Source organism: Electrophorus electricus, chromosome 1, assembly GCF_041902795.1.
Source record: "Electrophorus electricus isolate QZ-2024a chromosome 1, ASM4190279v1, whole genome shotgun sequence".
NCBI classification, from domain to species: domain Eukaryota; kingdom Metazoa; phylum Chordata; class Actinopteri; order Gymnotiformes; family Gymnotidae; genus Electrophorus; species Electrophorus electricus.
Genome location: NC_137497.1, coordinates 11,956,268 through 11,982,264, shown reverse-complemented (window position 1 = coordinate 11,982,264; position 25,997 = coordinate 11,956,268). Strand labels below are relative to the sequence as shown.

The window sequence follows — 25,997 nt, the reverse complement described above, 5'->3', positions numbered from 1 at the left end:
TAAATCACCAATCAGACTGAAGAGTTAATTTGGGAAAAGAAGAAGCCCCAAAACAACAGAACAACTAACATTTTAAAATATAATCTTATAATAAATGTGAGACATTGTTCCTTTATTTTACTTTATTTATCTTCATTATCCATAATCATAATTATCTACATTCACAACATTTCATTCTGCCATATATTAAACATGTTCCTGTGATGTAGGCGGCACAGAGGAAGCGAGAGGCGAAGTCGAACAGATATGTTCTTTATTTTCCATTGAATTCTAAGGAAGCAATAAATGGGTTCAGTTAAATCTCCTGAGTCGGAGTAGTGTTGCACCAACACTTGTGACCCTGTCCGCTAATGCACAGCGCTGTCCCTCCGAACCTGTAGGAATATAAATAGTGTTAGGTTGTGATGAGGAGCAGGTGTCTCCTGATTGCAAGCGGGGCAGGTAAGTGGTACGGTTCTGGTCTGGAGTGGGCGTGTCCTTCCCGGTAGGGGACCGGCCTACCGTGACAGTTCCACACAGAAAGTTCATTAAATAGGTCTCCACTTCATAGACTACAGAGTACACGTGAACCCACACAACCCTACAGAGTACATGTGAACTGAAACAGCCCTACACAGTACATGTGAACCCAAACAACCCTACAGAGTACATGTGAACTGAAACAGCCCTAAAGAGTACATGTGAACCCAAACAATCCTACAGAGTACATGTGAACCCACACAACGCTACAGAGTACATGTGAACCCACAGAATCCATGTTGTTATTTATTCCAGTAAACATACTGGCCTTTTTTTTATCTTTCTAAATGTCACATATTAAACATAAAACTTACAGAACACAACAGAAAATGTATTGAAACACATCGTTAATTACAGTACCAACTTGCTGTCTCTGAAAATGTGAAATATTTTGTTTCTTTTATTATTATATGGTGATTTTTCTGAAATATTTATTGATCATATGTATTGATAACTTGGCATAACCCACCAGAACAATATCTAGGCAATGTAGTTTAGACTTTGTAGTTTCACAGAACAGCATTATCAAAATGTTAGTAAACGTGGTTAGTAGGTGTCACCATGGAGATCAGTGTCAGGTGTTTTGAAGCAACCACCTGTAGTGCACCAAAATACAGTAGACAAACAACTGATGTACACTGATTAAGGACAAAGGTACCACCACCTATAGTGTACTGTAAATGTAGTGAACAACTGATGATTAAGGACAAAGATACACTACAAAACAATGTGCACATATACGGCCATTTCAGTATCTGTGTGCTGAGGGAACTTTAATAGATATACAAAAGCTTTTTCATCCACATGTATTACACATGTTGCACACAACTCAAGGTTTTTAACTGATTAACTATAACAAATATCAGGACTGTGGGGATTCTGAACCAGCACTGAAAATCTTTAGAAAATCACTAACCAAACATAATCTGTATATATAATAAGTGGTTTCAATCGATTAAAAATTATTCCAGTTAATCACAATAATAGACTATGATTAATCATTATTAATCATGAAGTTTAACATTTTAATACAGTATTACAATACTAGTATTTGCTTGTATTTTGGGGGATTAAACAAATTCATGTGTAGTGTTGGAATAAAGGAATGCATGATAAACTGGTGAAAGGAATCCATTGTTTTGCTTTATTGTATTGGAAAATCTCATCGTAGTTGAATAAGAAGGAATATTTTTAAACTTGCCGTTCAGCACATGTGTGTTAAATGAATCGGTTCCAGCAGCTTGTTATTAAATTCGTATTAGATGCATGTATGTTTAAGTAAAAGTCACGAAAAGCTAGAAACACAATAACATTCATATACCCACACTGCTTTTTAAAGCACAATTTCTTAGACGCTTAGTGTAATTTATTATTTTTATTTTACTTTTTTTTTTTTTTACTGATGCTACATTTACAGTTTTGTATTTGTCTAATTTAGACTTTATGCAGTATTTACTGGGGATACCCATACAGTTCCCTCTATTTGGTTATTGTAGTGTTTGTAGTATTTACTGGGCTTACATGTACAGTTCTGTGCATTTGGTTAGTGTATCTTTATGCAGTATTTACTGGGGTCACGTTACATTTCTGTGTTTGGCTACTTTAAGCATTGTCTGTAGCCTGTATCTGGGTGTTATGCTGTGTCTGTAGCCTGTATCTGGGCGTTATGCTGTGTCTGTAGCCTGTATCTGGGCGTTATGCTGTGTCTAGCCTGTATCTGGGCTTTTTTGCTTGCACTCGTATACTGACATTTCAATCTCTGCCTCTGTTAGTAACATTAAGATGAACAAATTACAGCAGATTGATCTGAATGGAATATATTTTTGTAATTTGTGCTGGACATAAATAAAACCTTTTGTTCTCAGCTAATTATTAATATTTATGTTTAATTAACCTACACCCTTGATTTATTGGTGATAATTAATTCAAATTGGAATTTCATAGGTTTATTGATGATCCCTTGGCTGATCTCATGAGAATATCATAATCTGATAAGGAATTAAATTGTGTTCAGTTTATTATACACTATTATAATATTGATTTGTATCTTTGTATTAACCTGCATAGCCTGAAACTACTCTGTGCTGTGAGGCCTTTTTAGTGTACCACCACAACCCTAACCCTCTGCTGTAACACAGTTTAGTGTACTACCACAACCCTAACCCTCTGCTGTAACACAGTTTAGTGTACCACCACAACCCTAACCCTCTGCTGTAACACAGTTTAGTGTACTACCACAACCCTAACCCTCTGCTGTAACACAGTTTAGTGTACTACCACAACCCTAACCCTCTGCTGTAACACAGTTTAGTGTACCACCACAACCCTAACCCTCTGCTGTAACACAGTTTAGTGTACCACCACAACATGTTCACTGGTCCCATCTGTCCCCCACTAAATATTGTCTGATGGCACCACTGCATAAGTTACCAGGGTTGCAGATTGTAACCGATAATTCAAAGTTTAAATTTCTATCTATTAAATTTTCTATCTTTTCATAGGCAAATCAAATATAAAGTTGAAGAGGGACACAGTTTCTCCTTGTATTCTACACTCTCTCTCTGTCTCTGTATCTGCAGTTTTTTCAATCATGTACATGTTCATTCATAAGATATGTTTTGGTGTTACTGACTAACACAAAGATGTTAGTGACTTAGGTTGTTAGTTGGGAATTTGGTTCAGTATTTCATAGTAGGTGTTTTGGTATAGCAATGACTTATGCAGCCAGAAAGTATGAACTGGTTCTTGTGCAGTGATCTTGTCTCATAAATCATGAGCTTTTCTCACTTACACTGTAGTGAGATTAAATGTATAAAATGTTTTAACAGGTAGTGTTAATTTGATGAAAAAGTTAAGACTGGTTCAGATCTAGCAGCTGAAGAAAGTTGAGTGTGTGCTGTTGAATGTGTTGAATGTGTGCTGTTGAATGTGTTGAATGTATGCTGTTGAATGTGTTGAGTGTGTGCTGTGTAACACAGATTTTTCCATCCGCCGTCTTCTCCTCTTCTCCAGTTCTTCATTCTGCATCATCTCTCAGCTCACTAAAGGTGAATCTTCATGACAATGCTACTCTCCCCTGCATTCAGACATGTTCGGGTCTGGTCACATGGACTGTGTCCTGTAAACCACATGACATTCTGGCTCAGTGTGACCAGACATCCTGCCAGTCAGAGAAGGGATTTCACATGTCCCATGATCAGTAACTGAAGGGAGATCTCTCCCTCACCATCACTGATGCCGATTACACTAAGAGGACCTGGTACATCTGTAAGTGTGATGGTGTAGGGATCTGTGATGTGAGTCTACGGATAGAGGGTAAGTGTCCTCCTTTATTTTCCCTACTAAACATTTGCAATTGGAAAATAAAAATAAGTTGATTCCATTTGGTGGTAATCTGTGCGTGTGTCTGTGTGTGTGTGTGTGTGTGTCCTTGCAGCTCCTGAGGTTTTCATGCAGTTTACCTCTGGAGAATCTCTTATCCTGGATGTGCCCATATCGGAGCCAGTGGAGATGTTTATTAACAGGACTAGTGATGACAGTCCAAACGTTGTCAGATTATGTGAGGTCATAGGTCATGAAATTCAGTGTGTCTCTGAGCAGAGAATGAGCAGAGAATGTCAATCAGTTCCAGTCTGCAGTTGAAGGAGCTGAAAGCGTCTGATAGTGGCGTTTACATCATATGGGACATCAGGAATAAGGAGACTGTATTCACCTTTAGAGTCACCGTAGAAGGTAAGACTTTAACTTGCCTGAGCACAGTCATGTTCAGGATACTCTCAGGTAACCTAATGTGTAAATCAAATAGCAAGATTTCTTTTTTTTTTATGTTTCTATCTGTGTGATTTCTGGTTGCTTATAAGTCTGACTGTGCCTTCAGCAAAAGGTGAGTATAATCTGCTGTTTTATATTTTCATTATATACTTCACAATATACTTCAGTATGAAGACAATCAAAATATAGTTAAACTCACAGTTTTGAATAATAAACTCATTTACTGACCAGTAATATGAACGGTTCCTTAATAAACTTAATAAACAGAAAATACATCACCTGTGTGTGGTCCATCTACACTGATTGTACATTGTCCATAGAACATCTCCTACATGAAGCGGTTCTAGTGGAGGGGAACCCTGCACATCAGAGTAGACTCTTCCTCCTCCTCCTCTTCCTCTTATTAGTTACATAATAATATATACATTTCTCAGATTCAAGGATGCTTTACAGACATATCAGCTTTTACAAACACTCACACTGTAACGTTGGATGTTATATGTGAGTAGCAATTGGCGCGGAGCAGGACACACAGACCCCCTCATCTGTGAAAGACGTTTATTAATATAAAACGTGGACAATAGTGGCACTCACATATAACATACGACCCCTTGAAGACAGTGTGTGTATATACTGTAATGACTCTTCCTGTGACAGGCTGTAATGGAGGATAAATGTAGTCCTTCATAGTGAACAGGAGAGCTCACACTCTCAGGCAGCTGCTGGCCATGGGGTCTCATACTAGAACTGGAACTGGAAATGTACTACAGCCATTGATCTCACTATAGCATTAATCCCACTATAGCATTAACCCCTATGTAATCCCACCTACTTCCAAATACATCGATTCAATTTAGCATTAATGTCACTTTATGTGCTAAAATAATCAATCCACTCTTTTATCACTAATTCAAACAGTATTTACATATTTCCATTTCAACATTACTTTCTTAAAATGATCAAAAGTGCCTTTGTAACATCCATTGATGGGAACATCACACCTTGGTCTATGAAAAAGAAAAACCTTTTTTATGGAGTATAAATACATTTAGAAAAGGTGTGATTATCTCTCAGGTTTCAACTTGGACACACACACACACACACACACACACACACACATGCACACACACTGTAAGTCTTGCTTTTTTAGGAGGATTGATACCATCACCTGTGAGCTGTGTTACAGCAGGGTGTTTATTAAAAAACAGAACAAAACCCCAACTTTTTGGGTCATGTGACCAGCCAGAAACTCATTATGATGAACTTCCAATCACTGAATGTTTTACCATTGTTGTCTTACCTTTGTTTCCAAATACAGTATATTGTAAATAAGATCTGGCAAAGCTACTGAGATCACTGGTAAAATATTTACAAGTAGGTGTATTTTTGCACTGAAAATTCATTAGATTCCATTTATATGCACTGATGGAAGACTGTAAGCTTTTCTTCTTATTCTAGAGACAGTTGATTACCTGCATTGCCAAGTGAGAATTAATTAATCGTTTGTATGCTTGAAATTTAATAAATGCATTTATTCTTTTCTCCCTGTTGTTAAGTGTATTTAGGCTGTGCCAGAGGACTGTCCATTATAATTAATAAGTGTATAGTTACTGAAACATTTCTTTTATATTTTATATTCAGTGTGGAATAGTGGCACCCAGTCAGAGATGAGAGAATTGTTGGTAAAATGTTCTATATATTCTCTTCACATGTTCACTGTAGATGGCCTTCTCATCCCATGATATTTAACAACCTGTTGGTACAATCAAAGTCCTGTTGTATTATTTTACTTCCTTTGTCACATTGTTTAATGTTGTTGAGGTCATTCTCAGTGAAGGTCCTGATGAAATGTGCTGCGTCTGTGGCTTTAGTTCTGCTTTCTAGATGACAATGTCTCCAATTATATTTCATATGTATGTTGCACATCTTGGTTTGTTTTGACCCCTATGACCCCTATGTGTACAGTTCTTAGCCACAGTAAGAGAGCTTTTTAAATATTTTTATGTCGTACCATAACCCAAAGTCTGCCCTGCTATTGGGGGTATGTGTGGCTGCCTGATCTGCAAGGCAGAGGCCATTAAACCAGTTGTATTGTATATGGTTTGTTTGCACCTGGAGGTAGCTTGCATAACTGGACACTGCAGGGCACTAATAACCCATTGTAGGTGGTTACTGTGGCTTTGGAGAATAAAGGAAACTGAAGAAAAGCCAACCACCATGTCTCTTGAAGTGTTGTGTCTTACTCTGACGTAGTACTTTAGTGTGGCATTACTGGCTATAGATGCAACAATATTCACAGTCATTACATAAATAATTACGTGTAGAAACCTATAATAATTACGTTGACCAATTACATAAACGAAGACACTACATAGACCAATTGTTGTATTAATATGTTTAACACTAAGAACTCTGCATTTATGTATAAACAGAAGATTGTTAAAAAGTTGACTATATAAGGCTGTAATTTTCAAACAAGCACATCTATGTAATGTTCGTATGTTTGATATGAAATAATGAACATGCATTTCCTGGCAGTTAAATTTACCGCCTTCCTCGTCCTGCCTCCCGCTAATCAAAGTGAAGGTACCTGCTTGTTTTGGACTGTGCATGTGCAGAACACCACACTATATTACACTACCTTTGTACAGCGTTACCTCACTTAAAGTTTATAATTTTACGGCACTGACCACATCTGCAGGTTAAACCAATTGCAGATATAGAATACTCACTGCATTAATGGGTTAATGGATCTGACATAGACCTATGAACATACAGACACAAAAGCAAATTATTTAAAGATAAAATGTCTCAAAAATTATTCTTTTATCTTGCAAACAAAGTCTCGACTAAACGATACTGGCTTGTAAATATTTTTGTGATATCTTTCAACTCATATTATCCTGCTTTATATTAAGAGTGCATTTTGAACAGTTATTGAAAAAACAAGTGAGCTGTCTGCTGCTTCCATATACACCAATAAGTTCATTTATTAAATCTTGAACTTCTACTGACTGCAGGTGTAATGACAACCTGCAAACAAGCATGAGAACAGAAACACATTAATTTCCATCAAGTCATACTAAAATCACTCCACACACTACATAATTAGGCCCACTTGGCAATCTTATGAATTATGAATTTGTATCAAACTTCACTTACGCAAACCGTCAAGAGTCTAACCAGCTGTTAAACCTGCAAATTACAATGTAACAAAAGACAAACAAAATTAGAAATTTGACAAAACGTTACCTTAACAGGCTTCAATATCACTACTAACAGCTAAAGCTAAGGCTAAGGTTTTGTTTACCCAGATACAAATAAGCTTTAGCTAGTTAATATGTTGCATGCATACTGTCATGTACCTACATATTTGCAATAATAAAATATCAGGTCACTAGCTAGTTTAAGGAACAATATTCCTCTCGAATTTAAATGCAGTGTCTCTCGTTGCAAAACAAAATGAATAGGACAAAACAGCTCATTAAAATGGCCTAAATTTAGCTGCTAAATGGCCAGTTGTCAGGGGACTAATTAGTGTGCCTACCAAGTTCTTGGCGAACGATACGCTAGCAGATACCTGCACCCCCCTTGATACCCACAGTTTTATATTTCATTAGGCATCGTTAGTTAGCCAGCTAGCTAAACTTAACCAAATAAGACTGTAGCTGAATAAAGCAGTTCGGACCAAACACACACACATTTATCAGGCTAACTAATAGTTAGCTAGGAGATTTCTGTCATGTTCACACCGTTAAATAACTAGCTAGGTAGCTAATAAAAATGCCATAATTACACCATGATAGATCCAGATTATAATTACAAAGAACCGAGTAGTTACAACACTATTTCGTGACAACTAGCTAGCTACAATATTTGCTATTTGTGCTAAAATGTGTTCGTTATGCAAGTTAAAATATACAGCTAGCCAGGTAATTTAGCTAGCTAGCTAACTAGCTTAGCTACCTTTCTTGAGGTACCTTAGCTAACTAGCTGTCTAGGTTAGCTGGCTAGGCTAGCTAAGATTCCAGTTATAATAGACGGAACATTTCGCTATTTATATCTAATAATACATTTCCTCATTTTTAGTTCCTCATTCCTCAAAACATTTTTGTTTTGTCAAATTACAACCTTTATCTTTGTGTTATATGTTGTACGAACGTTGAATGATAATTATGGGAAATGAGCTGCCGTTTCGCCGCAAGTCAATAGAAATCGGTTAAGCTTTCTCGTACTTAGATGCACAAATTTCATCTTGTTAAAGCGTTTAACATAATTAACATGATTGGGTTTTCATTTAAACAACACAGACCATCTTTTCTCCTTCACTCCCTCTGCCAGAACTATAGGGACAGCTAATCAAACCCTCACCCACAACTACCACACAGCCAGTTACCACTCAACCCTAATTATCCCCACAGCTAAACAGTCCTGGAGCTCTTGTATGTATTCATTGTTAACTACTGTATCTATTCCTTGTGTCTCTAGTTTTATCGCTGGTTATTGTTCACTCATCCTGTGTTCATTGCACTAAGCCTGCCTTTATATTAAGCCCCTGTCGTGTTCGCTGTTCGTGTAGCATGTGTTCTTTATTCCACATTTTCGCCATGTAACCTGTTCCCAGTTGTGTTTCTATCGGTGTATTTGTTCTTTGTTATTGTGCTTTCGTTTTCTGGCTCTGTCCGTCTCTACATGTTGACCCCCATTCTACTGACCCTGATTTTGTTCCAGTATGTTCCAGAATACTTGCGTCCTCTCATTGGTCTGTTCCAATTTGCTTCTCGAATTTTCATTGGCTCTCCCGTTGCCATCCCGTTGCTGTCCTGTTGCCTTGTTTCACTTCTGCTTTACAGCGTGCGGTAAGTGAAGCCGAGCGCGCTTTTTATATTTTCCCTTCGATTCTTTTTTGCTAAGTGTTGGGCTCAATTTCTTTTTGTGGCTTTAATTCCGGTACGTCAAGACCTTACTGGAAAAGTGAGATTTAATGGGCGAAGTTAGCGGCCAGAACCGCTCGAGCTAGCTAGCTGCTCGTTAACCTGTCTGTCGCTCATTTCTGTGTGAAATACAGGGTGTCTGACTATCTGGCTACATTACATGATTAAAATGACCTAAATGATTGATTAAATTCACCCAGCGCACCTGAAGTGGTGCTTCACATCTCGAGATGGACTGTGTTGCTGTATTGTGTGTTTTCCAAGTGTCGCTGCTTTTGTGGAGAGGCGTGCGTGCGTGAGTGAGTGTCTGACTGAGTCACCGAGTGCCTTTGAATGTGACTCCTTTCTGATGGCTGAAATTATTCCTTGGGTTCGTATGCAGGCAAAGTAAACATCAGATATGTTCACATTTATAGTTATGAGAAAATATGACTCAGTGAATTAACACTTTCCAGATTAAGCAAACTGTCAACACACAAATTGAGATTAATTCTGATTCACATTGTCATGATGGGATTCTTGATGTAAACATAAATGTAAACAGTTAACTTAAAAAGAAATCCTCTGAAATATTTGGTGTTCTGGTACAGGTGCAAACACCACAACCTTGGTGTTCTGGCAGTACACAGTTGCAATACACTGAAAGAACTCCATAGTATCCTTGACCATTAATGCGCAGCATTGTTCTTCAGCACCTGCAGGTGTATAAATAGGGAGACACGGTGATGAGGAGTAGGTGTCTCCAATCAGTTTTCAGGTGATTGAGAACGGGGTAGACAAACGGTATGGCCCCCGTCTGATGTGGGCATGTCCCTCTCGGTGGTGGACCGGCCACCATGACAGCATGCATACATTTTAAAGATATTGGAAAGAAGGCACATTTATGACACATAGATATTGGAAAGATATTGGAAAAGATGACACATTTATCCAAGGTAAGTTAAAATTATGACTGAATACAATCTGAGCAAGTGAAGGTTAAGGGCCTTGCACAGGGGCCCAACAGTGGCAAATGTTTAGTATTGGGGCTTGAACTGGCATTTTTCTGACTGTAAGTTGAGTACCTTAACCACAGAGCTACTACTCATTTTTACCTGGTTTATGTTTTTCATGTGTGCAAACAAAACTCTATATTGTCTTTCCATTCATATAAGCAGTGTACTGTCTACATTTCTTTTTTGTAATTAACAGTCACTTAGGATCATTACACCAGCTTTGTCCAAATAGTGTTTAATGACTATTCCATTCACAAACAGATGTTCCTGCACATATCTTGAAAGACAGAGGTCCCATGAAAAATAGTATGGGTACATTTATTTTTAAAATCATTAGAAATTATTCGATACAATTGATATTCGATTGATAAAGTAATCCAAAGTTGAAGTAACTGGCAGAATACTCAATTACTAAAATAACCTATAGCTACAGATTAATTGATTCTTTTACATATTGCTATCTATGGTTTATCAGCCACAAGAAAACTATTTCAGGTTTTATAACATGTTTGTCAGATAAATTTAAGGCTCATAGCAGTGCAGCCAATGACTGACAGTTTTTGGGTTTCCCTGTCCCAGTACACCTGATCCAAGTCATCAGCTCATCATCAAGTCTTCCATCAGCTGGATCAGGTGTGAAACTGTGCAGGGCAGTCTGTCTCCAGAACCACCAGATGTAGCAACCAGCAGATGTAAATTACTTTCATATGTAGGCGACTTTCATACTTCTCACGTGTGTTAGTGTTCCTAGAAATATCTAAATGAATGCTGGGAATTAGGGAATTTAACTGGGTGATACAACATAATGGCAGGACGTTGATGTTTTGGATCCTGGATTAATCCTCCTCTGGCAAATGAAGACTACTGTGCTGCTGAGGTGTACTGGGGTTTAGTTCTTTTTTTTACTGTGGGTTAGTGGTTTAGTCCCGTTTCTAATGTGGGTTAGTGGTTTGGTCCTGTTTCTATTGTGGGTTAGTGGTTTAGTCCTGTTTCTACTACAGGACTAAAGACTAAAGGCTAAAGGCAGACTATTGAAACACAGGGCTATAGGCCTGAGATAAAATGTGAAAACTCCTTTTTTACAGGGTATGACATAATGTTTACTCCAACAAGGCATTGTGCACATGAATAAAATAACCTGTTATTTCCACTAGTCATTACACAAAGGAGATTGAAAGTGGATTACTGTTATCTTCTGAACCCCAGTTCTGAGTACCCACTGCCCTGCAACCAGCCTTGTACCTGACAAACATGGTAATAAACCTGAACTAGTTTTTCTAGTAGCTGATACTGTACATGGCAATATGCAGAATCAATTAGTCTACAGGTCTGTAATGCACCTATAAACCAGGAATACCTACTAAAGTAGACAGTGACAGTAGGTGCAAAACAGTAGGTGCAAAAGTAGCCGTGTAAAACACAAAGACATTTATTGAAAGACACAACAAAAACAATGTAGCGCTTAAACTAACTTGGTCAAACACCGGCAACATCCACATTTAAACAAGAGACTTATATACACTCACAATAATGACACAAAGTGAGGAACAGATGTGATACACGGGGAGGGCGTGGCCATACAAACGAGCACGCACGCACACACACGTCTGAGACATTTGGGAGGAGGGGCCGTACCGTGACACCAAGAAAATGTTTCCACCTCAACTAAGCTTTAATTCCCCATATAAACGTCATTGTATTTGGCGCATGTTGTTTCCATGAACTTTGAGTTATGACACTTATACCGATACATTTAACCTGTCAATAAATAAACTTTTAAAAAATAAATAAATAAATTATAGATCTAATCTGTCAATAACCACCAACATCCCACCATTGCTCTGGTAATCTGCCTCTTTGTTTGATCTATTTGTCCTTCGGTTTTAAGTAACAAGCTGCAACTTTGGATCAAAGCACAAACTTTTGAAACTATCAAAATATTCTGAATAACTACAGGCCTTCATTTGATCACAGTATCATAAACGTTTTCGCATCTAATAACACATTAGACAGTTGCTATGTTCGTCTGCCTTACCGTCACAATGAATCTGTTCGTAGGTCAGACTTTCTGACCCTGATCACTTCTGCCTGAAATCCTGCTTCAACTATTCATAATCCAAGACATCAAAATGTTTCCATTCAAACCCAACAAAAGCGCTCGTCGCTATGATACTGCACATATTTAACAGGCATAAGAAGCACCGCTTCAGATCATGTTGGTATAACATTAAATTTACCGCCTTCCTCATCCTGCCTCCCGCTAATCAAAGTGAAAGTACCTGCTTGTTTTGGACTGTGCATGTGCAGAACACCACACTATATTACACTACCTTTGTACAGCGGTACCTCACTTGAAGTTTAGAATTTTATGGCACTGACCACATCTGCAGAATACGCGGTTAAACCAATTGCGGATATAGAATACTCACTGCATTAATGGGTTGACTGCCAGGAAATGCATGTTCATTATTTCATATCAAACATACGAACATTACATAGATGTGCTTGTTTGAAAATTACAGCCTTATATAGTCAATGGAAAAACTTTTTAACAATCTTCTGTTTATACATAAATGCAGAGTTCTTAGTGTTAAACATATTAATACAATAATTGGTCTATGTAGTGTCTTCGTTTATGTAATTGGTCAACGTAATTATTATAGGTTTCTACACGTAATTATTTATGTAATGACTGTGAATATTGTTGCATCTATAGCCAGTAATGCCACACTAAAGTACTACGTCAGAGTAAGACACAACACTTCAAGAGACATGGTGGTTGGCTTTTCTTCAGTTTCCTTTATTCTCCAAAGCCACAGTAACCACCTACAATGGGTTATTAGTGCCCTGCAGTGTCCAGTTATGCAAGCTACCTCCAGGTGCAAACAAACCATATACAATACAACTGGTTTAATGGCCTCTGCCTTGCAGATCAGGCAGCCACACATACCCCCAATAGCAGGGCAGACTTTGGGTTATGGTACGACATAAAAATATTTAAAAAGCTCTCTTACTGTGGCTAAGAACTGTACACATAGGGGTCATAGGGGTCAAAACAAACCAAGATGTGCAACATACATATGAAATATAATTGGAGACATTGTCATCTAGAAAGCAGAACTAAAGCCACAGACGCAGCACATTTCATCAGGACCTTCACTGAGAATGACCTCAACAACATTAAACAATGTGACAAAGGAAGTAAAATAATACAACAGGACTTTGATTGTACCAACAGGTTGTTAAATATCATGGGATGAGAAGGCCATCTACAGTGAACATGTGAAGAGAATATATAGAACATTTTACCAACAATTCTCTCATCTCTGACTGGGTGCCACTATTCCACACTGAATATAAAATATAAAAGAAATGTTTCAGTAACTATACACTTATTAATTATAATGGACAGTCCTCTGGCACAGCCTAAATACACTTAACAACAGGGAGAAAAGAATAAATGCATTTATTAAATTTCAAGCATACAAACGATTAATTAATTCTCACTTGGCAATGCAGGTAATCAACTGTCTCTAGAATAAGAAGAAAAGCTTACAGTCTTCCATCAGTGCATATAAATGGAATCTAATGAATTTTCAGTGCAAAAATACACCTACTTGTAAATATTTTACCAGTGATCTCAGTAGCTTTGCCAGATCTTATTTACAATATACTGTATTTGGAAACAAAGGTAAGACAACAATGGTAAAACATTCAGTGATTGGAAGTTCATCATAATGAGTTTCTGGCTGGTCACATGACCCAAAAAGTTGGGGTTTTGTTCTGTTTTTTAATAAACACCCTGCTGTAACACAGCTCACAGGTGATGGTATCAATCCTCCTAAAAAAGCAAGACTTACAGTGTGTGTGCATGTGTGTGTGTGTGTGTGTGTGTGTGTGTGTGTCCAAGTTGAAACCTGAGAGATAATCACACCTTTTCTAAATGTATTTATACTCCATAAAAAAGGTTTTTCTTTTTCATAGACCAAGGTGTGATGTTCCCATCAATGGATGTTACAAAGGCACTTTTGATCATTTTAAGAAAGTAATGTTGAAATGGAAATATGTAAATACTGTTTGAATTAGTGATAAAAGAGTGGATTGATTATTTTAGCACATAAAGTGACATTAATGCTAAATTGAATCGATGTATTTGGAAGTAGGTGGGATTACATAGGGGTTAATGCTATAGTGGGATTAATGCTATAGTGAGATCAATGGCTGTAGTACATTTCCAGTTCCAGTTCTAGTATGAGACCCCATGGCCAGCAGCTGCCTGAGAGTGTGAGCTCTCCTGTTCACTATGAAGGACTACATTTATCCTCCATTACAGCCTGTCACAGGAAGAGTCATTACAGTATATACACACACTGTCTTCAAGGGGTCGTATGTTATATGTGAGTGCCACTATTGTCCACGTTTTATATTAATAAACGTCTTTCACAGATGAGGGGGTCTGTGTGTCCTGCTCCGCGCCAATTGCTACTCACATATAACATCCAACGTTACAGTGTGAGTGTTTGTAAAAGCTGATATGTCTGTAAAGCATCCTTGAATCTGAGAAATGTATATATTATTATGTAACTAATAAGAGGAAGAGGAGGAGGAGGAAGAGTCTACTCTGATGTGCAGGGTTCCCCTCCACTAGAACCGCTTCATGTAGGAGATGTTCTATGGACAATGTACAATCAGTGTAGATGGACCACACACAGGTGATGTATTTTCTGTTTATTAAGTTTATTAAGGAACCGTTCATATTACTGGTCAGTAAATGAGTTTATTATTCAAAACTGTGAGTTTAACTATATTTTGATTGTCTTCATACTGAAGTATATTGTGAAGTATATAATGAAAATATAAAACAGCAGATTATACTCACCTTTTGCTGAAGGCACAGTCAGACTTATAAGCAACCAGAAATCACACAGATAGAAACATAAAAAAAAAAGAAATCTTGCTATTTGATTTACACATTAGGTTACCTGAGAGTATCCTGAACATGACTGTGCTCAGGCAAGTTAAAGTCTTACCTTCTACGGTGACTCTAAAGGTGAATACAGTCTCCTTATTCCTGATGTCCCATATGATGTAAACGCCACTATCAGACGCTTTCAGCTCCTTCAACTGCAGACTGGAACTGATTGACATTCTCTGCTCATTCTCTGCTCAGAGACACACTGAATTTCATGACCTATGACCTCACATAATCTGACAACGTTTGGACTGTCATCACTAGTCCTGTTAATAAACATCTCCACTGGCTCCGATATGGGCACATCCAGGATAAGAGATTCTCCAGAGGTAAACTGCATGAAAACCTCAGGAGCTGCAAGGACACACACACACACACACACAGACACACGCACACACGCACGCACAGATTACCACCAAATGGAATCACCTTATTTTTATTCTCCAATTGCAAATGTTTAGTAGGGAAAATAAAGGACGACACTTAGCCTCTATCCGTAGACTCACATCACAGATCCCTACACCATCACACTCACAGATGTACCAGGTCCTCTTAGTGTAATCGGCATCAGTGATGGTGAGGGAGAGATCTCCCTTCAGGTACTGATCATGTGACATGTGAAATCCCTCAGGAACTTCAAATGGGTTCCAATCTAATTCACCCTATTAAACCTAAATCATTAAGGGTTCGTCAGCAAAGACTGAGAGAACAAACCCTTACCCTCCTCTATCTGTAGACTCACATCACAGATGTCTTTACCATTACAGGTGCAGGTGTACCATGTCCTCTTAGTGTAATCAGCATCAGTGATGGTGAGGATCTCCCTTCAGGTACTGATCATGGGACATGTGAAATCCCTCCTTTGACTGGCAGGATGTCTGGTCACACTGAGCCAGAATGTCATGTGGTTTACAGGACACAGTCCATGTGACCAGACCAGAACATGTCTGAATGCAGGGGAGAGTAGCATTGTCATGAAGATTCACCTTTAGTGAGCTAAGAGATGATGCAGAATGAAGAACTGGAGAAGAGGAGAAGACGGAGGATGGAAAACTCTGTGTTACACAGCACACACTCAACACATTCAACAGCATACATTCAACACATTCAACAGCACACATTCAACACATTCAACAGCACACACTCAACTTTCTTCAGCTGCTAGATCTGAACCAGTCTTAACTTTTTCATCAAATTAACACTACCTGTTAAAACATTTTATACATTTAATCTCACTACAGTGTAAGTGAGAAAAGATCATGATTTATGAGACAAGATCACTGCACAAGAACCAGGTCATACTTTCTGGCTGCATAAGTCATTGCTATACCAAAACACCTACTATGAAATACTGAACCAAATTCCCAACTAACAACCTAAGTCACTAACATCTTTGTGTTAGTCAGTAACATCAAAACATATCTTATGAATTGTGCTGCATTACATGAAACATGATTGAAAAAACTGCAGATACACAGACAGAGAGAGACAGTGTAGAATACAAGGAGAAACTGTGTCCCTCTTCAACTTTATATTTGATTTGCCTATGAAAAGATAGAAAATTTAATAGATAGAAATTTAAACTTTGAATTATCGGTTACAATCTGCAACCCTGGTTACTTATGCAGTGGTGCCATCAGAAAATATTTAGTGGGGGACAGAAGGGACCAGTGAACATGTTGTGGTGGTACACTAAATTGTGTTACAGCCAGTGGGTTAGGGTTGTGGTAGTACACTAAACTGTGTTACAGCAGTGGGTTAGGGTTGTGGTAGTACACTAAACTGTGTTACAGCAGAGGGTTAGGGTTGTGGTGGTACACTGTGTTACAGCAGAGGGTTAGGGTTGTGGTGGTACACTAAATTGTGTTACAGCCAGTGGGTTAGGGTTGTGGTGGTACACTAAACTGTGTTACAGCAGAGGGTTAGGGTTGTGGTGGTACAATAAACTGTGTTACAGCAGAGGGTTAGGGTTGTGGTGGTACACTAAACTGTGTTACAGCCAGTGGGTTAGGGTTGTGGTGGTACACTAAACTGTGTTACAGCAGAGGGTTAGGGTTGTGGTAGTACACTAAACTGTGTTACAGCAGAGGGTTAGGGTTGTGGTGGTACACTAAAAAGGCATCACAGCACAGAGTAGTTTCAGGCTATGCAGGTTAATACAAAGATACAAATCAATATTATAATAGTGTATAATAAACTGAACACAATTTAATTCCTTATCAGATTATGATATTCTCATGCGATCAGCCAAGGGATCATCAATAAACCTATGAAATTCCAATTTGAATTAATTATCACCAATAAATCAAGGGTGTAGGTTAATGAAACATAAATATTAATAATTAGCTGAGAACAAAAGGTTTTATTTATGTCCAGCACAAATTACAAAAATATTTACAAATATATTCCATTCAGATCAATCTGCTGTAATTTGTTCATCTTAATATTACTAACAGAGGCAGAGATTGAAATGTCAGTATACGAGTGCAAGCAAAAAAGCCCAGATACAGGCTACAGACACAGCATAACACCTAGATACAGGCTACAGACACAGCATAACACCTAGATACAGGCTACAGACACAGCATAACACCTAGATACAGACTACAGACACAGCATAACACCTTAGATACAGGCTACAAACACAGCATAACGCCCAGATACAGGCTACAGACAATGCCTAAAGTAGCCAAACACACAGAAATGTAACATGTAACCCCAGTAAATACTGCATAAAGATACACTAACCAAATGCACAGAACTGTACATGTAACCCCAGTAAATACTACAAACACTACAATAACCAAATACAGGGAACTGTATGGGTATCCCCAGTAAATACTGCATAAAGTCTAAATTAGACAAATACAAAATTGTAAATGTAGCCACAGTAAAAAAAAAAGTAAAATAAAAATAATAACAAATTACACTAAGCGTCTAAGAAATTGTGCTTTAAAAAGCAACAGTGTGGGTACATGAATGTTATTGTGTTTATGTCATATGGTTGTTCAACAAAAAATGCACTTAATGTGATAATCTGTAATTGGAGGTGTTTAATGTATCAGACATATTCTGATTGACTCTTGAGACGCACTACAGGGCTTCAGGGAAAGAGGCCATGTAGTCTGAGCAGATCGCTGGAACCTTTGGGAGCAACACGGTTGCAGCTGTTTGTACTTTTAATGAGCCAAAGTATAAATCGAAATGAGCAGAAATTGTGTATAATGTATTTCTTAAACATAAAACAATACGTTTTATAAATACTTTTTTCCTGGATGCTTCTCTGTATAGTTTGTGACGGGTGAATGACACCCATTTAAGCTCCACTTCTGAGGCTAGCACATCTAAAATGTCAATTTAACAATAAAGTAACACGACTTACCAAACCAGATATACACACCAATAAACTACAACTATATCTGCTACAGACCAACCAACACTAGCCAGCCACATTTAGCCTCACAAGTAAATTCTCAACCTGTAGGAAACAGTGTCAGTTGGGGTGGCTGCAGATCCCCTAGCCACCCCTTGGGGGCACCACTGTACCTAAGGTGTTCGAGTTATTTTAGTTGTTAATGTTTTTCCAATATAAAAATCCTACCCAATATTTAATTTATGAGGTTATCAATATTTGTTTCAGAACTACAAACAGGTAAAACATACCAGCTAAGATCAGTAGATCCATCAGGACCGATCTCAGGATGCTGTAGTTGTGCATATCTGTGGAACCCCTGAAGAGAAACACACACCCCTGAGGTTAATACAGGTGTAGGACATCATCTTAACTATGTGAAACACACACCCCTGAGGTTAGTCCAGGTGGTAGGGCATCAGTTTAACTGCAAGGTTTAAAGTTGGGCTCTTAGTTGCTTCTGATTCATGTTTTCCACTCTATGCTCTGTTATTTATTTATTTGAGTTATAAAGCATATGTTTATACTGAGAGTACATATGTACTATGTCAGAAACTGAAACCTTAGACTGTATATAGTATGTTTATATGGTTGAAACGCTGGGGGAACTTAACTTACTGCTTTGCTTTTGTATTTGACTTTTAGCTAATTGTAATTTCGCTAGACAATCTGCTAGAAACGTAATTTGTATTCACCATGTGTTGAGTCAATACCACTAACATTAATTAGCAACATTACCTATCCTATTTATAGCATTATAGCCTAAAGCTAATGCTAAGTAGCAGCTAACATCATGAGCATTAGGCTGTACTGAAGCATTTTATTACTCAGTAAAATGCTTTTCATTCTCAAATGTCAGTTGTCACTAAATCATTAATGTTCCAGGTATACATTCAGCTTTGTGTCTGTTCATGTGCTTTACATACACTGTAGTCAGTGCTGATCTCTTTCACTCGTCACTTATGGACAGCACTCTGTCACTTTATGGCTTTGGTTATGGACACTTGCCAGACATTTCTTATAGATAGTTGCTATAGATGCATTGCCTCTGCACACATGTACAATCATCCTGCACATTTATTTATTCATATTTAAAACTGTGCCACTGTGTTTTGGTTGTAGTTTTCTGTTCTTGCTCTATAATAATAATGTAAAGTCCAGTCCTATCCAGCACACATACTTATTCATTCAAATTCCATGACATGAATGAAAAAATTAATCTTCTTAATTGCTGGATGCTGGGCATGTGAGCATGTGTGTCTCTTTATTTCAAGTAAATAACTGAAGAAAAAGTATTTATTTTCCTGTGTTTGGTATGTTAGCAGAATTTAAATGGTATTTAATAATAATCACAATAAACATTACTTACATTATGAACTGTGAAGACCACTTTAAATTCAAGCAAAAGCACAGCTATCAAGACACTGAGTTCTATTTGTGGTTTTACTGTCAGTGTGGGATTTTTCAGAGAAGCAAATTACTTATTTTAACACTGCTGGCCCGAGTACCGCAGGACGCACAGACTCCCTTGACAGTGCAAGAGGTTTATTAACATTAAACACAGATGACAAAGCTGGCACTCACATGCATCTATGGTGAACATGATAACATGTTGAACATTGGACGACTAACACATACACATGAAATGGAGATAACACAAACAGACGTTACGGCTACAGCGTTATTTACATATATCGACAGTTACACAAAGTAGCAACAATGACCAACAGGGTGCACTCACTGAAAGGGGTTTGAATAGACAGACAAACATTCACCATTAAACCCTGGGCAGGTGTGTGCAATCCTGGGGGGCGTGGTTACAAACACACACACGAATCCCCCTGCACGCGACAAAGTACCACGTGACTCGTGGGGGGCGGAGCGCTCCGTGACACTTACTTAAACATACACGTATCTAATATGAATTTATTGACAAACTGCTGGAACTGATTCCTTTAACACACATGTGCTGAAAGGCAAGTTTAAAAATCTTCCTTCTTATTCAACTAAGCTGAGATTTTCCAATACAATAAAGCAAAACAATGGATTCCTTTATTCAAGTTCATGTTTATATACACAATGTACAATGTATATGGTTGTGTATATATATGTACAGAATGTACAGAATGTACAGATCCATTTTGTAGAATATTTACAGTTTTTATGTTTTTATGTTACACGGTAATTGAATATATATATATATATATATACAGAGTTATGTTACATGGTGGTGGTGGTCCCCACAGTTTATCAGTTTCCCTGATTCAGGGCCTGAATGGCCTGTGGTCTTCAGGGAGCAAAAGCGCCACCCTGACCTCTACAGAAAGAAGAGCCTATTGTTGGGATTGGTGCAGTCCTTCACAATCCTCCTGGCCTTGGTCTGGCACCGCTTGTAGCAGATTGTCTGCAGGTCAGGAAGTTCCGTGTGAGTGATGCACTCTACTGAACGCACTACCCTTTGGAGTGCTTGTCTGTCCTGCTTGATGCTATTCCCAAACCAGACTGTGATGTTCCCCGTGATGATTCTCTCGATAGTGCAGGTGTAGAAGTTCCGCAGTACCTTGGAGGGCAGTCTGAAGTCTCTTAGGTGTCTGAGGTGGTAAAGACGCTGATGAGCCTTCTTTGCCAGGGAGTTGGTATGGTGGGACCAGGACAGGTCCTGCGAGATGTGAACACCAAGGTACCTGAAACTATCTACTCTCTCCACCGTGGTTCCACTGATCCTCACAGCTTGGTAGTGCCGCTCCTGCTTCTTGCTGCAATCCACGATCAGCTCCTTTGTCTTACTGACGTTTAGGAGGAGATTATTTTCCTGGCACCAGTTTTCCAGGTGTTTAATCTCCTCCAGGTAGGCCCTCTTGTCGTTGTCCGAGATCAGGCCCATGACAATGGTGTCGTCAGCAAACTTGACAATGATGGTGGAGCTGGAAGTGGCTGTGCAGTCGTAGGTGTACAGTGAATAGAGCAGGGGGCTTAGGACACAACCCTGAGGAGCTCCAGTGCTGAGGGTGAGGGTGGATGAGGCGCAGTTGCCCACCCTTATTGATTGTGGTCTGTCTGTTAGGAAGTTGGAGATCCAGTCGCACAGGGATGTATGCAGTCCTAGATCCTCCAACTTAGTAGTGAGTAGGGAGGGGATGATAGTGTTAAATGCTGAACTGTAGTCGACAAACAGCATTTTAACATAATTTCCCCTCCCTTCGTCCAGGTGAGTCAGTGTGGTGTGGAGCAGATGTGCAATTGCGTCATCAGTGGAGCGGTTGTGGCGGTATGCAAACTGCAGTGGGTCCATGGAGTCTGGCAGGGAAGATGTGATGAAGTCTCTGACTAGTTTTTCAAAGCACTTCATCACGACCGATGTGAGGGCAACAGGGCGGTAGTCATTGAGGTCGGAGGGTCGAGGTTTCCTTGGGACGGGGACGATGGTGGATTGCTACACATGAATTTGTTTAATCCCCCAAAATACAAGCAAATACTAGTTTTGTAATACTGTATTAAGATGTTAAACTTCATGATTAATAATGATTAATCATAGTCTATTATTGTGATTAACTGGATTAATTTTTAATCGATTGAAACCACTTATTATTAATGAATTAATATTATATACAGATTATGTTTGGTTAGTGATTTTCTAAAGATTTTCAGTGCTGGTTCAGAATCCCCATAGTCCTGTGAGAGATGGAGACCTTCACTGTGTCTGTGCCCTGATATTTCTTACAGTTAATCAGTTAAAAACCTTGAGTTGTGTGCAACGTGTGTAATTCATGTGGATGGAAAAAGCTCTTATATGTATCAAAGTTCCCACAGCACACAGACACTGAAACGGCCGTATATGTGCACATTGTTTGGGAGTGTATCTTTGACCTTAATCATCAGTTCACTACATTTACAATACACTATAGGTGGTGGTATCTTTGTCCTTAATCAGTGTACATCAGTAATTCACTACATTTACAGTTCACTATAGGTGGTGGTACCTTTTTCCTTAATCAGTGTACATCAGTAGTTCACTACATTTACAGTTCAATATAGATGGTGGTATCTTTGTCCTTAATCAGTGTACATCAGTAGTTCACTACATTTACAGTTCAATATAGGTGGTGGTGGGAAAAGTGAGGCTTTGTGAAACATTGAGATGTTCAAAACAGTTGTGTTGAAAATAGTTTAAAGGTTTCAAAAGTGTAGTAAAGACTACTGTAGGGGACTGGTATGACTGGCACTGGTTGGCTTTATACTTTGTTCAACCTCGTGTGTTGGCCAGAACACTTAAAGCCATACTGAGTTCAAAGGTGTAATAACAGGCATGGACTTTGATGTTACAGAACTATGAAGTAGAGAATAGGTTATCCAATATTATATAATGCTATGAGATCAAGTCTCTGTCACCAATGTGTGGTCTAACACACAAATACAGATATGACTTTAAATGTCAATGTTGTTTGTAAATGACAACATGCACAATACACAGAAAAGCCTTTTACAGTCATTGTAATGACTAAGTGAGATCATCGTAATGAATAAGTGAGATCAATATACAGTAACTGGTACTTGGGTGCCATCTAGTGACAAATCTCTAGAACTGACTCAATGACTTGATAAACAAAGAAATATTTACATTTATGGCATTTAACTGACACTTTTATCCAAAGCGACTTACAATTCTGACTGAACACAACTTGAGCAATTGAGGGTTGTGAATGTAGATAATTATGATTATGGATAATGAAGATCAATAAAGTAAAATAAAGGAACAAAGTCTCACTTTTATTATAAGATTTATATTTTAAAATGATAGATGTTTTGGGGCTTTTTCTCTTCCCAAATTACCTCCTCAGTCTTGGAAAAGATTCATTCACATAGAACACATGTTGCTGGCATGCACAGGTGTTTTTACCATTATATAAATGTGTGGATATACAGCACATCACTCCTGTCAGTAAACCAGAGGATCTCTCTCTACATACACTTTCTATATATTAATGTCACTATATCTATCCTAACTAGTGCTCACTGGATGTCTCTCACTAGCCTATCAGTCAATATGTCCTATCAATAACCTTCTGTCTAGACAACACTGAATCTCCGTCTCTTAAATTCTCTTTTCTCACAAAACCCCTCAAAGTTGCGTTGTGTTTTCTTGACTTGTAAGCATTCATATAGTTTGTGATTGAGACAGACGTGTGATCAGGTTTGTTTCAAACACTGTCAGGTACTGTATGACACTTGTAGAAACAAGCTTCGTTTAGCCGTGGTCACGTGACATGGCCGTTTTGAGCCACACTTCGGATCAGCGTTTCAAAACGCTGCGCTTCAAAAACTCCAAACAAGCGTAGAAACGTCAGTGTCGACCGTCCCACCCTAACTATAGGTAACACTACAGCTAATGAACTATACAGGGAATCTGAACTGTCCACTGAGAATGTGGACAACATTATAAAATGACTGAAACTGAACAGAAAACTAACTGTAAAAAACACACATCACAGCAGCGACTTCACGTTTAGGACAGAGGAATTTTAACTGGGACCATTTGGAAAGATTACTGACTAACTACAACTTAAAATCCAGATTTACAATAACTGACAATCTATATCTGACCTCGTTAAATTATTTTAAACATAAGGGCGCAATCGTGCTGGGTGTCCGCCATTTTAGCTGCGTATCTTTACCAGGATTTTAATCTTTACTTTAATCCACCTTTGGGATTAAATGACCTACGAATTAAACGCGGAACTATGATCTCACAAAACATGCTGATTTAAACTGCACTGATATCGCATCTTATCAAACAGAATGAATTTACTTAGAAATACCTTTAAACACGCGTATCTGCAGTCCGCTCAACCTTCGAAAATGACAGTTCAGAAAATACTTTCACTTCAGAAAATAATTTCGTACAGGAACACCTGAGGGTAAGTAGAGGGCGGAGCAAATGTCGCTCATATGCATCCATCCATCCATCCATCCATCTATCCATCTATCTATCTATCTATCTATCTATCTATCTATCTATCTATCTATCTATCTATCTATCCATCCATCCATCCATCCATCCATCCATCCATCCATCCATCCATCCATCTATCTATCTATCTATCTATCTATCTATCTATCTATCTATCTATCTATCTATCTATCTATCTATCTATCAACATATCACGATCAACCCACTCCTTTCACATAATGGGGGATTTTGCAATACATAACCTTGGCTTTAGCCAAATGATAGAGGATCCATTCAAATAGGGATTATATTTAAACATATGGCTTTATTCCACATCTTTATTCTATACGTTTTGCAAGTTTGAAACCATGGGGTTTATTTACAAACAGTGTAAAAGTGGCAGTGGGGCTGGTAGTGAATTCCATACCATGGGGGAGACCTTTAAGAGTGGAGCAGCCAGTGAGCAAAATGTCTAATGCCAAAGTATAATAATAAAATTAATGTTTAGGTAGCCCTAGACAACCACTCACAACAGCTTGCAGTAATTTTCCCATTTCAAATAAATGTCTTACACAGAGCATCAAATTATTTAAAATATATCAGAGGGCACTCCAGTGGAAGTGACTGTAGTAGATCATTAATTTGGGGTACACAGTTCATCTTAAGAATATTAACCTTCCTTCAAATAGAGAGATTTAGGGATGACCATCTTCCAATATTTGCTGTCATTTTCTGGAATACCGGACCAAAATTTTCTTTTATATTATCCAGAAAAGATGGAAAAGGTATATCCAAGTATCGTATACCTTGAACATGTCTGTTCAACTAAACCTCTCACTTCCTCTGTGCTGCCTATATCACAGGAACATGTTTTATCTGTGGCAGAATGAAATGTTGTGAATGTAGATAATTATGAATAATGAAGATAAATAATGTAAAATAAAGGAACAATGTCTCACATTTATTATAAGATTATAATTTAAAATGTTAGTTGTTCTGCTGTTTTGGGGCTTCTTCTTTTCCCAAATTAACTCTTCAATCTGATTGGTGATTTACTGTAACAGGAAATGGCCCTTCCATCTGTTCAGCCTAACTGATTGGTTGGTTACTACAGCCAGTGGCAGAGTCAAGGCCATGCCTACAGATGCTTGACCAGTGTGGGCAATCAGATTAAACAGAATGCAGTGATTGACCAGTGTGGCCACCAGATTAAACAGAATCCAGTGTTTGAATGCTGTGGGCCATCAGATTAAACAGAATCCAGTGTTTGTATGCTGTGGCTACCAGATTAAACTGAATCCAGTGTTTGAATGGTGTGGGCCATCAGATTAAACAGAATCCAGTGTTTGACCAGTGTGGACACCAGATTAAACAGAATCCAGTGTTTGAACAGAGGAATGATTTATCGTATCTTGACTGAAGCACTGGAATGATGACGAGCTGTCGC

The 25,997-nt window shown here is 38.3% G+C and overlaps 1 long non-coding RNA gene across 1 annotated transcript; it reads right to left on the bottom strand.

The window, feature by feature from the left end:
* Window positions 1–16,148: 16,148 nt before the first annotated feature.
* On the bottom strand, window positions 16,149–24,489 carry LOC145657075 (uncharacterized). Its single transcript, XR_014122932.1, has 3 exons — window positions 24,420–24,489; window positions 18,855–18,922; window positions 16,149–18,335 (listed from the first exon to the last, which is right to left on the bottom strand). It is a non-coding gene; the product is annotated as an uncharacterized LOC145657075 (long non-coding RNA).
* Between the last annotated feature and the right edge of the window lie 1,508 nt (window positions 24,490–25,997).